The sequence below is a fragment of the Pleuronectes platessa genome, chromosome 9 (genome assembly GCF_947347685.1).
Source record: "Pleuronectes platessa chromosome 9, fPlePla1.1, whole genome shotgun sequence".
Lineage (NCBI taxonomy): Eukaryota > Metazoa > Chordata > Actinopteri > Pleuronectiformes > Pleuronectidae > Pleuronectes > Pleuronectes platessa.
This window is the reverse complement of record NC_070634.1, coordinates 9,210,150-9,225,881: the sequence shown is the minus strand read 5'-3', so window position 1 is coordinate 9,225,881 and position 15,732 is coordinate 9,210,150.

Genomic DNA, 15,732 nt, shown 5'->3' with positions numbered 1-15,732 from the left:
CTATAAGGTCAGAGCAGTGCCTGGACATGGTAAAAATGATTCACTCACTACCTTTTGCATATTCATACAGTGCATCTATATGCAGCACTTTCTCTATCACACATCACTTACACACACCGGCTCAGCGGTCAGGGGCAATTAGGGGTTCAGTGCCTTGCCCATGGACACTTCAGCAAGTGCTGACCTGCTTTATCTTCTGAGCCACCCTGTGTGGGTCGTGTTGAATGTATGCATATGTATATATTTATATATGCATATTTTCTTTTATGGTTTAATTATTTTTCACTTAAGTATTTTCTTGTGTATTTTGTACAGAGGAAAACATAGAAATGAATTAATACTAAGTAAATAAAAGTGATGATCATTTATGTCCTTTGCTCTGTTTACTGCATTGCTTGTGTGATGCTGTTTTCCTGTGAGCTGCCGCGGTGTGAACCACAGCGAGGAACCGTCTGGCACAGGGTCATCGAGGCCATCTAGGTATTCTCTCTCAACACACAGAGCAGGTCTCCCTCTAATGGCTCCTCGTGTCCTCTCTGTTTGCCTTATCGTCTTGATCTGTGCTTGTGCGTGAGCGTGTGTTCTCGGTTGAACTGGTAGAGGTCTTTATAGTCTGGCTGCTCTGATGCTATTAGAGATTAGGATGTGAACACGGCCCTCATCTGACTGCATCAATCCCAGCCCTCGCGTCGGTTTCCCATTAATACTAACAACGTCAGATGCAGACTTTGTAGCTCTCTTTACCCTCCTCTCTCTCTCTGTCTCTCTCTCTCTTTACATCTGCTCCACTGTCAGTGTTGATTTAAATCTGAATCACCAGCCGTCTTCCCGCTCTTTCAACAAGGAGAAGGTGCGATCTAATGAAGGGAGCGAGGGAAGGCAGATTGCTGAAGCAGAGGGGGACTGGAGGATGTGGAAATGAGATGAGATGAAATGGTTTAAATCAGTCCTCCTCAGGTGCTGCGACACCGGTAGCGCTCAGTGTTTGAGTGCATACATCAAGTTACAACTCGGAGTAAGTGTATTCAGAGGGCGAACAAGTTCTTTTTATGGGCGTGGGAGAAGAGCGGACAGCCTCGCAGCAGTTTAGCAGGTGAGGTAGCAATAAAGTGCCATTAAAAGCTTGTTGATGACGACTAAATTAAATCTGAATTGACACAGAAATTTAATTTAAAAAACACATATTATGAAAATTCCACTTTTGTAGTGCTTCTACACGTTAATTTGGCTGTCTACCGTTACAAAAACTCTGGAAAAAAACAACTCCCGAGATTTGTTGTGGTTCCTCTATGTCAGAAACGATACGCTAGAGTGGGTCAAATGGGATTACGACCAAAATAAACGTCATAGTCACACCATGCCCATGTAGGGAGTTAGCTCGCGAGCTAACCGGGCCGGTGGAGCCCGGCTAGCGTTAGCTCGCTGCTGCTACCCGTCAGACATTTAAGTGGCCACATAAACAAGGAGCCCCCGGGACACCTCTAAACGTTGACTCAACAGTGTGGAAGGATGCTGCTGCTGTGCCAGCTCAAGCTCCCACTGCTCCCACTGTGGGGCTGCGCTGGGGAGCTGGGGCTCTCGCAGCCAGGCTCACCGGGGGTGAGGAGGGCGGGGCACTCAAAACAGGTCAATCTGAGGAGGGCTGTTTTAGACAGGGTAAAAAGGTGCTGTTTTAAATGATCCTTGTGGTATTTTGCCCAAAATATGTTACAGACATTTCATTAAGACCACAAGGAACCATATCAGCTGTGGTAAAATGGGCATAATATGTCCCCTTTAAAGCCCCTGCAGAGCGTTTGGGTGGCCCCAATATCAGTACAAACCTTTAGTTTATTTTCTTCATTTCTGTTTCTCTCAGTGCGTTGTAGTCTTCTCTCACCAGCTCTATGATCCCTGTGAGTCCATTAACACAACCTGGGAGAGAGGAGTTCAGGCTGTCAGTCACTGTCAGGCAAATTCATCAAACTGTGACGGACCTGATTGGCCATTTACACCTACAGGACTGCACAAGAGGCAACACCTGCAGCTATCCCCACTTCTTCTCTGTGACAGTCATTTACATGATACTTTCTATAAAGTATCATTTTTACACTATCAGAATTTGTTTTACTGGATTTGAACACAATATTATTGGCTTGTCAGTGAAAAGGAAGCAGCACAGACACAGAGAGGCCTGATAAGTCCGATTTTGGAGCCTCTCAGTTGCTGAGGAGTTATACCATGGTTTGTGCTTTTGCCTGTGTTGTGTAAACAGGTAGCTTTTCTGCTGTAGCTATATATCTTGACCTAGCCAAAAATGTTTCTCATCCTAGGATAGCTGTGTTCAAAGAGCTTAGGTCAGCTCGCCCTTGTTACCTTCACTAAGGGGGTTAGCAGGTTAGCAGGATTACACAAAAACTTTTTTTTTCTTATACTTAGTGGAAGGGCAGGGTATTGTCCAAAGAGGACCTCTTAACTTGTGAATTGGATTTGATGAAGGGGATCGATCCAAGATCTTTTTTTTCACTGTCTTTAACGGGGGCGTTTTTATGAATTTCTTAATAAATATTGTAGAGATTCAAATCTGGCATATTTAAAGGATGGATATCTATTAGTGTGTGTAATTTGCTTCAGACGGATTCAATTTCAGGCGACTGCTGGTCCTCGGTGGAATTATGAGCTGTTGTAGTTTCAACTGGCACTGAGAGAAAAAATAATAAGTAATGGATTAAGTCCTCTCATTTACCTACTTCTTGGTCTGTAAACTAAATGATCCTGATCAGCATTCATCACGAGGCAACACGGTGCAAATGATGCTGTTTCAAGTCGGAATTTCTTGATGGAGGCATTTTATGTTTTCTGTTGTTTTCTTCTGTTTGAAGAAGTGGTTCCCAGTTACTTCAATTGTACTGGATTTGGCTGCAACGCTGTTTACCCCTGAAACTCCAAATGGGTTTACTGGACTCAAACACTTCACACAGCCCTCCATCGGAGGGGGGTGAGTAGATAATGGGGGGAATTTTCATGAACTATACCTTTAAGGGTTGGGGTAAGGGGCTAGGATGTGTATTATGTCAATGAGTGTCCTCACTAAGATAGAAGTACCAACTGTGTGTGTGCGTGTGTGTGTGCGTGTGTGTGTGTGTGTGAGAGACTGGCCACGTGGTCCAGAGAAGAAGCCTCGTCAGTAAAGAAGTGAAAACACCTGTGTGGCTTCACCTGACTGCGTCACGTCTTCAACACGAACACGTGGGACAACACGAAGACAACACGTGGGACAACATGACCCCGTTCTCTCTGAATATGACTGTATACACCGCAGATGTGTTTCATTTAAACACTGTGAACACATGGGAGCAACAGTGAGACCAGCAGGAGGCAGAGACGACGTTTGAAAACGGATAAAAAAAAGAAGTAAGAGTTCTGCTTTATTTTGGAGCACGTTTACAGAATATATATAATGCATTCTATAAGTATAAATGTATTAGCTTCCAACAGCTTCAGTTAAAAGTTGCTCTTTATTAACTTCATAAATACTATAACTTGTATTGGTTACGTTGTTGTTTAAGGTAATAACTGCTATAAATAATATTAGGCAAAACATGCTGTAAGTTATTCATTATGGTGCATGCTCTCATTTTAAATGTATTGGTCTAAAACACCCTGTTAAGTTAAACTTGGCTGCTTATAAATGCTATAACTTTTAATGTTGTTAAGCCCAAACATGCTATAAGTCATTGTTTGCTAGGTCAAACATTGCAGAAGTGGTTATTTAAGATAATACATGTTATAAGTGTAATAGTATTAAGCTAAAACATGCTATAAGTTTACTTTCATGAGGCTGATTTAAGTTCAAATTGATGTTGCTGTTTATTACCTAATAAATAAAAAGTTAACCTTATCAAGCTAAAATAAGTCATTGTTTATCAGTTCTTGTTTAAGGTATAATACATGCTTACAAGTTTTTTTTTATTATCCTTTAACATACTGTGAGTCATTGAGCCAACTATTACACAAGCTGTTGTTAAGAAATGATCATCCATTTCTTTCTTTATTGTCCACACAACGTTACTTGGTTGCTGTGTTATGTCTCCTTTGCCAGCCTCAGCCAGAGGCATTATGTTTGTGATATCACTCATTTTCACGAGGGATATCTCAGGAACACCTTGAGGGAAATTTTGGCTGAAATATTCAATTGGACTTGAGGATGAATTTATATTTTGTTTGTCAAAGGTCACGGTGACATCTGTTTCTGGACATATCCCAAGCATTTTTATGCTAGTTATGAGAATATGCCTTTTAGTAAATCTCTCCAAAGTCCTCACTTCATACGTCGGGACAGACATCTGCTATTTGACTGGTTGGCGGAGACATGCAACCTCAAGGCAGTAATGGTTTGTCTTCTTCCTGGTACTGGTTACTCAGGTAGTTGGGAGCTGCTGTAGGCATTACTGTATGTGTGGGTATAGAAGACGGAGCGTATGTGTGTCTGCCTGCTTACAGCTACTTACCAGGGATGAGGGATTAAGCCTGGAATAAATTAGAATAATTTCAAATTAATCCTCATACGTTTTGTTTCTATGATGTTTGTTTTAAAGTTGACATTATAATTCCAGCTTACTGCCAGGAGGAAACCAGCATAACATCTGAGGAAACCTTAATGCCAGACACTACATGCTGGTAGTTGAGGTGCACTAAATAGAATTAGTGCCAGAACCTTAGTGACTGGGAATAACTGCATGCTTTCTGCTGGTTTGAGTCCAGCAGAATTCTGTGAGTAACCTTGATAGCTGCAGCTTGGAAATTGTAAAGAAAAAGCCACAGAGCCCTTATTAAACCAAAGCACCGACTCGCATTATCCCTCAAAGTCCCACAGATCTGCCAAAAAAGTTCCACTGTGCTGGAGTGTGTGTGTGGGTGTGTGTGTGTGTGTGTGTGACTGTCTAATTCAAACATGCATGTAAAAGGGGAGGGTGTTGAAAACTAGTGTTGAGAATCTTATTTTTGTTCTCCCACATATCTTCTCAGCTCAGCTCCCCTTCACTTGTCCTCTCAGAAAATCCCATCCATCCATACCATCCATCCATCCTCACACGGCTCAATCAGTGCTGTCTATTCGCTGTCTCGTCGCCATGGTTTCAATTATGCTTCCTGCCTGCTCTGGTTTGAAGGATAAAGAGCTGATGATGGTGAGTATCTAGAGAAGGGGGAGAAACAAAGAGGCAAAATGGTGAAGGATATTCTGTACTTTTTGTCACTGCTTGTTTATTGTCATCTCACTCTTGCACGCGCACACACACACACGTACACATGAACACACAGGCACACACACACACATAATTGTGGTCTTCGATTCACATCCCCTGGGTTCTTGGTGAGGTTGGAAAGCAGCTCTGTGGCAGTACTCCCCCTTGGCGTCAGATATTTAGCTCTAGCAAGTCTTATCTTTTAACTGATCGATAAGCAGCTGGTACAGCACTCCCTCTCTCTACGGGACAGGCTGCAGCTACGCAGGACTGCACCGAACCAGATCAGCCTGCACCAGCCTTTGTTACGCTCAGTGACTGTGCTGCACACGGGCCAGCAGCACAGGGAAAGAGGGGATTTGCTCTGAAAAGCACTTGATGACTGTAAGTGCATGCAATAGTGCCTGTGTATGTATGCATGCATGTGCGTGCCTTGTGCTTGTGTTCAGGCTGTCAGAAATCAGGCTGGAAATGTGGACTTTATTTAGCTGACCTGTTTGGAGAGTGGGGAGTGTGTGTGTGTGTGTGTGTGTGTGTGTGTGGGTGTGTGTGTGTGTGTGTAAGCAGAACAGGGAAGAGAGAATTCAGTGAGGGAGGGAAAAGAAAAGGGAGCTTAAACTCATCCTTTCTCCGCCACACACATCACCCCCTCCACTGTGATCCCCACCATCCCCCACTCTTATTGTACGCTTCTTAGGGCCTTCCTTAACTTTTAATAAGACTCTTTAATAAGTCCCCAGATCATGGCTCGGTCAGTCAGGGCTTCTATTTCAACACAGCTCTGCTTAATCTCACTCTAAAATAGATTTGCTCCCTTTCCTCTCTTACGCTCAGCCCCTCTGCCTTCGCTCTGTATTTATCCACAAGATGGCAAAAGTACTTAATAAACTTCTGGGGGATCAAGCAAGGTTCTATCATCCTCCGTGGTTGGTGTACACAGGCCCTCAGGTATATATGACTGGGGATGTACAAGCTTCGTTTCTATTAAGAAGGCTCTCGAGGAATGTTTTTGAGAGGAAATACCTTGACTTTCACAGAAAAGGCAAAATTGGCAATCGTGAAGATATATGTTTGGATCTAGGAACTTATACGGAAAATAGCTGTTGGGCCATGTTGAAATTCTGGGTCTGTTATTGAAAATGTTTTGCCTTCTGCGATCAATTCACCAAAAAAAGACTCAACCCTTCCACATAAAGCTTTGCCTAAATTGTGTTACCTGTCCTTGGATTTCCCCGTTTCCGTGGTGTGCATGGTGACGCTGCGGTGCATCTGTGTGTCATACTTTAGTTTCAGTCTCTTTGGCCTACTTAGGCTTGTTGTAAGTAGCACACTGAGCTGCGTCTACTTTCCCCGTGGACTCAGGCTGAATAATTGAGTGGTGCTGAGGCAGGGTAATAAGCTACACTGCTGCTGTAATAACCTGCTGGTCAACCTGTGTGCGAATGTGTGTGTGTGTGCTCCAGTGCCGTAATGACTGCTATTACTCATGGTTACAAATTAGCACCTGCCAAATGTGGTTGATTTTATGTACTAGTTGGAGAATTTGCTTCACTGACCAGCCATGGTGACAGGTAAAATAAGAATCTCATGGAAATAAACCATGATGTTTCAGCAGGATTTTGTGACATTTCTCAATTGAGATTGAATCTCAATTCTGCTTGTCTCCCTCTGACACTAACAATGAGACACAAGGAGTTTCCAGGTCAACCTGAGTATAGAACGTGAACTACACACTACGGTTCAAACGAATCACGTCAGGCTAGCCTGGAGGATTTAATAGAATATATTAATATTTTCCAATTAATACATTTCTGAAAGCTATTAGCTGAGCATTTAATCATTTAGTATCTTTTAAGAATTCTGTGAATCTGATTTTCAAGAATGACAGGGAGGAACTTTCAAAGCATTGAAACATCCGGGTGGGGGGGGCACTATTGAATGAAATCTCGAACCAGTGTTAAATTAGTCAGAACACGTTCATTATTTCATCCAACTGATTTTAAGTTCAGTCTGGAGAGATGCAACAATTTTGCAACATGAGTCGATCAGAACATGACTAGAAAAAACTCTTGACCAAAAGAACCCTGTAGAACAGCCCATGAATCCCAAACTGTAGTTTCAGTCTTTTCAGAACTGATGTTGATTTTACTCTGTAATGTTGTAAACCTTAATGGTAGTGTTGTTCTTCATCGTGTTATACAGTAATTGTTCAGTTATAAATCATCATTATGCAAAGAAAGCAATCTATGAACTAACCAACCGACTTTATTTAAGCCCACTTTTTTACTTTATTGTTGGTGCGTTATTGTTGTGCTGCTTTTCACCAGAGTCCAGAGAGATGATCTGAGAGCGTAGGAGGAGAAATGTGAGGTCATTCAAAAAGAGACATTTAGAAAATTACACATTTTAGGGAAAAATAACTGTTCTGCTTTCTTCAACTAAAGTTTATAGAACTACATTTTTTTGTCAACAATATTATACGTTGATATGTTGCATTTATCGTTTTAATGATGTTGGAGCCATCTCTTAGATGTGGAAAACAGTGTTTTACAACTATATTTGTCATCGCCTTAGTTAAACAAATTAATGCCACAGTTGACCATCTTCAAGACCTGGCAGTCTGAGAAGTGAATGTTTACATGACGACCTTTACAGAGATTGACAGCAGAGCCTTGACATCCTCCGCCTGATTGAATCCTCTCTCTGTACCGGCCTCTACAGCAACCTGTGAGGTTTCAATCAAACGAAGTTGGTGGAGAGTGAGTGGAGGTCTCGTCTCACATCAAGAAGCATATGTGACCTGCTGATGGAGACCGTCCAGCACTCCACTCCATCTGTAGACGATTATGACCCACATCCCTGCCGTTCAGCTCTGGCAAGTTTAAATATTTACTTGGAAGAAATAGCTTATTTGCCTATATAATCATGCTTGAATATTGTAGAGCCCTTATTAGATTATATAGATACGGCTGATTAAAAAAAATAAATGAAAATTGAATGGCTGATGGATTTTGAAATCCACCTTCCACAGTGGCAGGTGGACGAAAAAGTTAATTTCCAACCCTGGTGTTACTCCAGGGCTTTGGAAGCAGACGGATATATTAAAGGAGCCAGACATGTTATGTGAGCATGTGTGTTTTTGTTATGTCTTAATACAGACACCCAATCTGTTGTGTAAACTGTGTCTCGCATGAGTGTGTTCACAGAGAAATATTGGCAGAAAGTTACGGACATCGGACTGGAAGGTTGCTGGTTCGATTCCTCGCAGGACAACACCCGGATCTGTTCCAAAGTCCAAAGAGCACTCTCCCTACCCCCACTGTCTAAGTACCCCTGAGCAAGGCACCTTACTTCCTCAACATCTGCTCCCCGGGCGCTGTGCATGGCTGCCCACTGCTCTGTGTGTCCTGTGACGTTCACCAGATGGGACAAAAGCAGAAGACGAATTTCCCTACTCTGCATGTTGTGTGATTGTGCATGTGTTTGGGATCAATAAATGTATCGTATCGTAGAGATCATCAGCCATTGATTTGAAGTTAAAGAACAAGTGTCCTTCATCACTTTCTCATGCTGCTTGTGACTTAAAGTATATCAAATATGCAGGGCCTTTTTTATTTCATAAGCTGTATATTAATATTCACAATTCCTATGAAGATTTATGATTTGTATTCATACAAAAGTAATTTATTATTTCAACTATTTCATCCAGCCATTTTGTTTGTTGATAAAGCACTGAATTATGTACAAAAACATCACTACTCTGCTGTGTGTTCACGTGCACATGGGTTTGCATGCAAGTTCACAACTGCAAAGGTGGAACATGTGTTAAAGGACAATTAGCTGAATCTAAATTTCAGCCACATATGCCAATGTAGCCCTTTAAATGCTTTATTAAATATGGTTGCTTGTCAGAAATGTCATGAACACGCCCACTCACTGTGAATTCTCCAGATCATTTCCTGCTGTATACTCACATGTGCTCATATTCTCCAGACTCTTATAGGGTAGAAAGATTGTCCCGAGCAGACGTTTGTGTTCTCACATGCAGCCTTCCTGATAATTAAAGTAAAATGTCCTGGGTTCAGTTTGTCTAATAGCAACTTTGGAGATTCTTGTATGATATTCCTCTAAATAATATTTTGTCTACCCCAATGTTCTGCTTCCTCCACATGTGTGTATCTGGGAAATACTCCCCACTGTCAGAAGTTACACAACTCAGCAGTCCCCCCCCCTCCAACCACAAGTATCACTCTACAGTTGAATGAACCCTTCCCCTGCTCTAATCTCAAACTAGTATCACTTGGATCCCATAAATTCTTAATGCACAGTCCTTAACCTGAAATACTTCAAATTCACTGTCTACTTTCCCTCTCTCTTGTCCCCTTTCATCTATCCCTCTCCCCTTTTGGATGAGTGACTGACTGCCTGCTTGTTTGATTTGTGGATTCTATTTAATTCAAACGTAAATGATAAGAAACTTTGGGCGCTCAACAGACACTTATATCACACCTTCTGATGCTACTGTTCTTTCTCCATCTGCTTTGTACCTTTTACAGATGAAAGCAACATCTCCCGGTGACTGAAACATGACAAATCGGAGCGAGTGGGGAGAAAAGCCATTCATCAAAAAGTTGGAGTTGACAACGGTTTTCTTCTTGTGTTGTGTTCAGGTAAGTCTGTTCTTTCAGCTTGCTTTGTGTTCCCTTTGAAGTGACTTGCTCTTGTACTGTGTGTGTGTGTATGTGTGTATATAAGATGTGTGGCAATAGAAATTCTCCTTGTGTTACTAAGTTTGCTGCAGACGTTTTGGCATTGAAACCTAGAATTCCCCAACCAATAGTTTTCCATGTATGATGTTGATCAATGAAACCATCACCACTTCATCTCGTATGCTTTCACTTTTCTTCTTACGAGGGCATCATGACTGATGCATTTGAGTTGTTTTCTCCTGGTTGACTGCGTATCTGCTGTAAAGGCATTGCCTCTTATGTATTACTGCACCATGCTTAAACTGCAGATGAACGACAAATCTACAATGATGCACAGTGTCGACCACCAGTTCTGTCAAGTGGTCGAGTAATGTTTGAAACCCCTACTTCTTCTGGCGTCCCTCACCAGCGGTTACTTTCTAACCAGGTTCAGTAGACCACAAGGCAGCATGAACCATATTTAATTTGATATAGTTATGTTACTCTCCAGATTTAGCATTATTTTGAGGCTATACCCATTAACGAGCCAATTGTGTGAGTGTGTGTGTGTGGAGGATGAGTGTGTTTGATCATGAATACTCTACAATTTAAACAAACAAACAAAAATGAAGACACAAGGACCCTCCCCCTTTGACTGTTATCTCTCTCTCTCACACACACACACACACACACACACACACACACACACACACACACACACACACACAGAGGCCCCTAGTGGCTGATAAAGACCTTTTTGGCAAAGGCCCTTCTCTGTGCTGTGGGCTCATTAATGCTCTGAGTGTGTCCCTGTGACTGAGGACTAAGCCTTCAGCTCTTATCAACAACACCAGGCTTGGTTGGCTACTCTGTCACACACACACAAACACACACACACACACACACACACACACACACACACACCGGATTATGAAGAGTGCGGATAAGTCGCCAACATCAGTTCAGATATCCCCTTACAGGACAATGACAGACACCCCCCTCTCCCTTCCCACTGTCACCGTCATGGATAGTGTGTGGGGAAGGGGGGTGCGCTGCTTTCCAATTGATCCATTTGTGTTTGTTGATCCATCTGTACACAGTTGCTGTCATGGATAGGTCAGTGTGTGTGTGTGGTGTGAACTTTTGTGCTTTTGTTGGGTGTGTCATCTTAACACAGGATGACATAAAAGCTTACACCTCTTTCCTTGCGGGGGCCATTTGTTTCCTCCGACACACACACCCTCACACACGTGTGCAAACTGTTGGGTTATTTCCATATTTATTACTGTGCTGTTCTTCTGCTCCACAAATTGATGGTGTGTGTGCTTGTGATTAAATGGGTGTTGGTGCAGAGTAACGTTAGAGGCCCGGTTCAGTGAGGACTGTGTGGGCGGCTGGTGGTTTATGGCTCTTTCCAATTGGTGTGTGTGTGGCTTGTTTGTTTTCATGTATTGTCTGAGTCCTCAGGCTGTGTCTTTTCAGCTTTGTGGAGAATTATTATTACTTCTTCCCCAGGGAGAGCAGAGGTGTGACATACTGCAACACCCACTATCCACCACTACTCCCCGCCAAGCTCCAAAACACACAACTATTGATGCACCATCCCCTATATATATGTGTTAACACCAGGGTCATGGAGTAGTCCCCCTGGACTTTAAATCATACGTCTCCTGCACATGATCAGGGAACAACACGTTCACACGCAATCAAATGAGTTCATCATTTTGACTCTACTTTCTTCTCTCTAATGGTTGCATTATTAAAAAGTCCGGTTTTAAGGAATGTTATACAGCGGCCTCATTTTCAGTTTGGCATGAATTTAAAAAATGTTTTTACGGCTTTTGTTTTTGATTTTTATTGGCCCTGGGGTCATGACAAATGTAAATCACCAAAATGTATATTATAGTTTTAACAGCTGTATTCGTATTGTTTTACATCTCCCTGCTCTAGGATCTTGCCTTCAGCTTGAGGCTGTTTTGGAAGATGCAGGGGACTCTCTTCGCATCAAATCCCATTTCCCTTTAGTCCAGCTCTTCCTTTACTCCTGTTAAGGGCAGCAGATGTTGAATTTACAGCATACAAAAATATATATTTTTCTATGTCCTTTTCAGCTTTTTAATCTCAGCTCTCTGTGCAAGAGAACAAGTAGACCGGATGTCCTCTGGTGAGTTCAGATCTAATCACGTTGAAAGGCAGCCAGTGTAGCCTGCAGCGCTCAATAATTGGTTGACCTCAGAAACACTCCAACTATTTCTGAGGATTTGATATTTTACGGCTGATGCTAAAATGCAGACGGCTGGTACTAACTATGGTTCCCTCCGCTTTACTGTCTAATTCGTTAATTTGGCCTCCCAGATTTGGACCTGTCAGGCAACTGGCTTCTTATTCATAGCCATGTTAACATTACCATGGCTAATTAAAGGCTTCATCTGGGGCCTAGAGAAATGGAGAGGCAGGAAATGCAGAGTTTAGAGAGCAACAGTGGGAAGGTTCCCACAGTGATGACGGAACTCAAGGACCCAATCTGAAGTTGCAGTTTGTCCGTTTACCTATAAAATATAATATGAATATATTTCTGCCTTTTGCATGTAATCTGTGGTTGGTGCAATGGTAAGGCTTGTGTGTGTGTGTGTGTGTGTGGGGGGGGTTGTTGGAGTGTCTGGTGCACCCATGTGTTCCTTTTGTCTGCTGAGGGAGTTGAGAAGCACTCTTTAATTTGGTCTATAATGGAATTTGGCCCATGGGTATGCCATACTCTTCTGAGAAATGGCAGTATGAGAGGAGGATGAAAAGAGGTGGCAGTGTGTTGGCGAGGGGACAAGAGGAGAGATGGCAGAGCAGGGAGGAAGTGAAGAAAGAGGGGTGGGTGGCATATGGATGGAAGATGAGAAAATGTACAGAGGGAGGGAAAGGGAGATGTAAGCGAGGCTGGGGGGGGACGAGGCATTGCATCCTCAGTCATCTGTGAGACTTCATAAGTACTGGGTGCATGGACGAGTGGCTGGCAGTCAAGTCAATATGACATATGAATATTGCAGGAGCCATTCTCTCCCCTCCTGCCCTCCTCAATTATTAATGTCGGGCTCAGAGTTGGCTTAACTCTTACTTGAGGCCTTCCCCTCCACCACTCCTGCAAACAAGTGAGAAACGGACATAAAAACTCGAGTGTTGGAAGCCCAGTGGACGGGGAAACATGTTCACATGAGGAAGAGGGATCATGAGCAGCATGCAGGGACTGAGACTAGGTTAATCTACTCATATTCCGATCATTGATTTCTATTGCAGAAATAAATTAAGTTCATTAGGTATTTTCTGCCCTGAGTCATTATTCCAAAAGGAAGGAAATGTCCATGTCAATGGCCACGAATGGCCAAATGATGATTTTAATCAACGTTATTACTAAATATGGATATACAGGCTGCCAAGCTCAGAGTACAGCATTCTCAATTTCATGCCTGTGTGGTTAAAGTAATTTTCTGTAAAGAAATGTTATAAGCTAAGTGTGCTCTTAAAGATAGAGAAGCACCCGGTCATTGTAGTTTGAGGCACCAAGCCTGATGCCAAGATCAGGTAATACTGCATATTCACTGATGTGTTTAATATTAAATCCTTGTGATGGGTGGAGAAGAGACTCAGCTCATTGACTTGAGTCTTTTCCATGCTGTGCAGTTGTGTGAAGGTTTTGATGTTACATCACATTCCGAAGAGTTTTTATCTGTTTTTACTTTGCTAAAAAAAATATTTGGCCATACGGGGTCCACTGTTCAAGTATTTGGACAATTGCACATTCTTCAGGGTCTGAGCCTCAGCCTTTTGAATTATATAAAGTAATTGATACAACAGTAAAATGACAAGTATCAGCTTAAATTTTTTTTCATCATCGATATAGACGGAATTCAGTAGTAGATCTTTTTAACACTGGATTTAAATCATCGAATCAAGAGTGCCCATGGGCTTGTCGGTCTCTAAATGAGATGTGTTCAGGTGCATTGATTTTACATTGTTTGTTGAAGCAGCAGAAAGTAACCGGGTAAGTGACTTGGTTTGTAGACTCATGTCTAGTATCCATAAGTCTTTTAAAGAAAAATGTGTAACTGTCCAAATTCTTCAGTCTAGATCAGTGGTTTTCAATAGGTGAGGCGCGCCTCCCCTGGGGGGCGCCAAAGAGCCAAAGGGGAGGCGCGACACGAGACACTCGCAAAAACAAAATACACATCTGTATGCAGCTCTAGTGATATCGATAATTGTGCGTGCGTGTATTAGTTTTAAAATGCATCGTTTCCCTGTCCCAAGTCAACAGGAGTCAGCATTAAGGGAGGAGACAGGACCCAGCAAAAAACGTAGGAAAAATGATCTTGAATGCGTTTCTGGTTGTCTGTGGAGAGCGAGTTCCCCCAGATCTCCAATAGGGCTATGGAAGTCTTAATCCCCTTTACCTCCACGTACTTGTGTGTGTGTGGGTTTTCCACACTGACCGTGATTAAAAACAAATACAGATCAAGGCTGCAGGTGGAGGACGACTTGTGTATATTTCTCTCTGCACTGCAGCCCCGCATCGAACACCTCTATGCATCAAAAGCGAGGCCTCATTGTTCCCACTGATATGGACGATTCAATTGAAAGTCAATGTTGTGTTGTCTTGAATCCATGAATTGGGTGGGCCATAGGGTTGATGCCGCTCGTAGCGCAAATGATGTGAATTTGACGCATTTTGTTTGTTGTTTAAATTTGAGGTTGTACGTGGCTGAAATCGTTAACAAATTTCATGAAAATATGTGAATCTGTTCGATCTGATAATATGCCGTTGTCGTTCATTGATCAGAGAGTTGTCCATTGTGCAGATTCTTTTCGAGACGATGTGCATCTCCTTCAAATGTGCGCTTAAAGCCCGGTCACACAGCACCGATTTCAGCCGTCGGATGTCGTTGGTTGTAGCTTTGGCGCCGATTACACATGTTAAGCATGTTTTGTTGACTTGTGGATAGGCCTAATTTTAAAAGTAGCCTCAATTAGGCCTGCATGAAGTTGGAAATGATTTGCTGTTGCAAAGAATCGTTTATGAATGCACTTTTAAAAAAGTTGTGGAAATAAAATGTCTTCAACATTACATTTGATTAGTTATTGAAAATCATCATTGCCTGGAACACACAAAAGATGGCATTTACTGAAGAGGCGTGTGTGGGTTAGGTCAGGCGGACGGGATTCATTTTTTTTGAGGGGAGGCTCGGCTGTCCTTACCTACTCTAAGGGGAGGCTCACATTCACCAAATTTGAAAACCCCTGGTCTAGATGGTTTATTACATTATATTGATATCTATCAATATTAATAACAGAGGTTTTGTTTTTTCTATGTTAAGCAGTGCACAATGTCAGTTTTTTAAAATTAGGGCTGGGGGATAAAACCATAGCGATAATTATCACGATATAACTTTTCGCCGATAAGAATTTAAGACATGTTTGTTCGAACTTCCACGTTTTGACAGACCACACGAACAGTCAATGAGAATAGCACCGAGCTGAAAGCCACATCAGGTTAGGTTGACTCGCACAGAGCGGAGGAGCAGCCGCACACGTAGAGAGGAGAGGACGACGACTCTGCATGGATTCATGTTTTCCGCTACATTCATAGCTTTAGGGGGTTTCCACCACTGATTCATTCTAACCACCGCTGCTTTAGGATCAGAGCAGACGCTCATTAAAGGTCCAGTCGTCCTGTGTCAGAGTCTCTGTTGGAGTCTGCTTCCTCCTCACCCCCCCTCTGACCTGCACTCAATTCACAATAACAGTAAACAACATTAATGATCACAAGTTATTAGGAC